Source organism: Solanum lycopersicum, chromosome 9 (genome assembly GCF_036512215.1).
Source record: "Solanum lycopersicum chromosome 9, SLM_r2.1".
NCBI classification, from domain to species: domain Eukaryota; kingdom Viridiplantae; phylum Streptophyta; class Magnoliopsida; order Solanales; family Solanaceae; genus Solanum; species Solanum lycopersicum.
In genome coordinates, this window is record NC_090808.1 from 62755485 (window position 1) to 62759698 (window position 4214).

A 4214-nucleotide genomic window follows, 5' to 3' on the forward strand; every position below is an offset into this window, starting at 1 on the left:
TACAGCACAAGAATAATGACATTTTTTATGGAAATATGATGCCGAACACATGAAATGTTCTCTTTGCATATGGCGATCGTAATGAGAGAACCCAAATTTATTTAGTGAAATTTGTGAATGCAGACGTCCTCTCTAAAACACAGTAAAGATCATTGGACTCATTTACCTTTAAATTCAACTATGATACCAATGGAAACTTTTCTACTATAATTAAAAATAATGTAGTAAGAGTCACGACTCCTTCTAATGCATGACTATTTAATTTGAGTTGATAAATATTGTTCTCACCTAAATAAATACAACCTATGTATTACTCATATAGTATGGAGTGAGTATAGAAGGTCATCTCTTTAGGTTAACTATTATCTATTATCTAATAATTGAATGGATAATGACTTCTAATTTATTTGAGTAGCAGCTAAAATAAACATGGATTTGTGGCTTTATGTTTTCAGTGTTCCTACTTTTACTTCACTATGTATTATAATTATGTCAAAAACATATGTAGAAGAAATTGCTCTAAATTATCTAGATTATGATGACTGTTATCCTAATCTCCTTAATCGATAAGTCAATCTCGTTATACGAATTTAAAACATGCATATATTAGTTAATTTATGATATGAATAACTAAATGATAAGGTTGAGACGGTTATTTTCTATGCATTTTTAGACAATGATAATACAGAGTTAAGCTTTTTTACATATCTCACCTTTACCTTCAACTATGTTGTTTCTCCTTTTATTTTTTGGAGCGCGTGCTAGCACATACCTAATATATGATATTTTTTAATTTATATGTCACAAATAGAACTTGCAAAGTCTATCAAATTTTGTCATTACAGTAAAGCCTCTGTAAATTAATACTCGATAAAGTAATAAATTCTCTAAAATAATATTTTTTTCGGTCTCAACTCAGACCAATGGAAAAAACATCAACTTTGATAAGATAATATATTTTCAGATCATCTCTATATAAATATTGTCCCATTAATATCATAAATTAATTATCTTTAAAAATACAAATATATCTAAAGACAACTGAGTGAAATATGATTTTGTTGTGTTCATTTTTTTAAAAAAAATATAAAATAAAAATTAAATCTGGTTGTAACATATCTCTAACTTTTCTGATAGCATCCACGAGCTCCGGTATTTTTTTTTTAAAATCGTACCATAAAATTGTTAGGAGTTCTAGATGCAATAAGTGTTTCTTTACGCGTAACTGGTTCCAAAGGTATATTATCATCTTTAACATTGTTTTTTCTATGGTATTCACAATATCTTCTAAGCTCTGGACCTCTGAACATGTATTACATTCACTCAGATAATCCAACAGGTTATTGTCATCCATTTTATTATGGTAACCGAGATTATTAACCATGACCTCAAGTTCATGAATGACGTTTTCAAAATTAGGTTCATTCAAATTTTTCTAAGATTAAAACCCCCATGAATTTTACAGCGTTTAGAACAATTTCTTATTGTTTCTTTCTGAACATTTCTTGTCCAAACAGGGATTGCAAAATTGATAACATCCAAACATGAACTTTGCTAAAGTAGTTTGTCCCACTCCATAGTCTTCTAATTCATGCGATAAATATATGTTTGATAATACATTTTGAAAGATCTTATTATCAAAACATCACAAGGTTGAAATTAGTAAGATACAAAAATTTTGATGTATTCGTTGTACTTTATGTATAATATATTTTATGTAAAATCAATAATTATGATATATATAAATTAGTAAGATACAATGATTTTGATATAATGAAAATTAATCTTCATCAAACCTCATTTGTCACGACCCAAAATCACGAGTCGTGATGGCACCTATATTCCCAACCAATAGGTAAGCCAACCAACATATTTTAACAAACTTAACTAACAAGAAGTGAAAAGACAACAATTTCCAAATCTCCAACACTGAGTTCTTATAAGTACGAATGCGGAAAACTGAAAAAAAGTACTACCCAAGAAATGGTGTCATGAGTACAAGAGCTTCTAAAATACGATGCAAGTCTGAAACCAAAAAGGCAAATCTAACATAAGGGATATCCTGTCTGAATACCGAATAACAGAATAAGTAAAAGATAGAGGGAGGTGTGGGCCACGGAACAGCCAAGCAGCTCACCACAACTCCAAGACACTCCAAACTCGGACTCAAACTGCTCCTCGAGATGTGCTCCTACTTGGAATCGAATCTGCACCACAAAGAGTGCAACAAGTGTAGTATGAGTACGAAACCACGTGTACTCAGTATGTCTCATTGACCGACCACGAAGAAGTAGTGACGGGAGTTATATAAGAAAATAATTTCTTAGATTGTACAAGTATATATATATATATATTACACTTACTACTTAAGTTTCATCAATAAAGGAAATCAACATTTAATATTTTCCAAACACCAAACGAAACCTATAGTCATCAAGAATGAATGATGGGATGAAATGCAATGCAATATGATGCCATGTAATGATATGTCTCAGAATACCCAGTACTCACTCAACCGTATATACATGATACTCCTCGGAAATACATCGAGAGTTCATGACCCATGGGGGACTCGCGAGGTCCATATACCGACACGGACGATCTCCACGTGTCTGTGCGGACGATCTCAACGCACTATCATAATATCAAACAATTTTCGCACGGACGGTCTCCACGTGCCCAAATTACAATCTTAACATCTCACCATCCCCAGCACGGACGATCTCCACGTGCCCAACTTATACTCAGTCTCATGTCTATGCATGTGCACAATATTATTTCAATAAAGGGGATGATGATGCATCTCAATCAATCAATATGAACATAATACATAACCACCTCAATTATCACAACTATACGGGTGAATTAAATAAAACACAATCACACAAGGAATCCAAATCAATAATATATCAGCTAATGCCCATATGCTTTGGCATTTCTCAAATTCTAATCCACATTCTATAATAGAAATTTTCCTTTTTATAACACCGGTACTCGTACCAATGCCCGTCACACCATTGATACGAGACCACCACTTTTTCCCCCTTACTCCATTGTCTATTTTCATTTTTAATCTTTAATTAGGAAAACGTCCTTCAACAAGTCTAAAAAGTCTTAACATACCTCAAGTGCCAAATTCGTGTCACGAATCTTCAAGATAGTTCCTTCCCTTTTTGCAAAGTTTCGTAATGTTCACGATCTACCAATGATGCAATATTCATAAATAAGCGAGTTTGTAGACATTCATATTATTATATATATATCATAGACCCTAAACTCATTCATATCTCTAATCAAGCGTCAAATCTTGGTATAATTTATATGCCAATTCGTCAAATTTCAAGCCAAGAACTTAACCTTAACCTCTCCAAATACCCTAGATTCAATGCTAAATCATATAATATACACCCAATAATTAATTTCCTATCTCAATATATCAAAAACTAGTATCATAATTTGATAAAATAAATACAAATAAGAATTAATAAAGAAAATCAAGGAATGCGATAATGCAGACCACGTTCTTTTTTTTTCGTTTTCTTCAAATGGTACTGTCAAATGTCTAACTTGTAAAGGAATATGCATATAATTGCATGAGAACCAATTGTATCCAATGATTAAGCAATCATTGGCCGCCATTATCAAATAAATCCTATGCCACATTATAGTTTAAAAAAAAACATTACAGTGACTATACATTACACTTTAATCCCCTCAAAATATTATTTTATTATATTAATGCAAGTGTACCATACAATTACACATAAACCTTTACAAATTTGGATTGATTTACCTGGAGATTAATGTTCTCCGCAGCCGTTGGTCCCTCTCGTCTCCAGGTAGTTTCTAACCTTTATATTTTTTTTGTTCTTCTTCTAAAATAACCTAACTGATTTGTTTTAATTATATAGTCAAATGGTAAGGGTTATTAAAAAAGAGAATTTGACCCAATTATTATTCAAGTATATTAATTATAATATAGATATATGTATCAACTAAGTACTCCTAGTTATCAAATAGTTTAAAATACCTCTTAAATTTTCAAAAGGAGTCGAACTAGTCCTAGTTCTCAAAACGACCTAGCGGGTCGTTACAAAACCATTCTTTAAATTAATAAATATTACTTTATCGATTAAATAATATCACTTTAAAATAAAATTTCATGGTCCCGCCAATATTAATTTATAGAGAATTTATCGTATTTTTAAATATGA

The 4214-nt window shown here is 31.2% G+C and overlaps 1 long non-coding RNA gene across 1 annotated transcript; it reads right to left on the minus strand.

Annotated features, from left to right (window-relative positions):
* Window positions 1-1918: 1918 nt before the first annotated feature.
* On the minus strand, window positions 1919-4002 carry LOC112940715 (uncharacterized). Its single transcript, XR_011211580.1, has 3 exons — window positions 3794-4002; window positions 3124-3199; window positions 1919-2207 (listed from the first exon to the last, which is right to left on the minus strand). It is a non-coding gene; the product is annotated as an uncharacterized lncRNA (long non-coding RNA).
* Window positions 4003-4214: the final 212 nt, after the last annotated feature.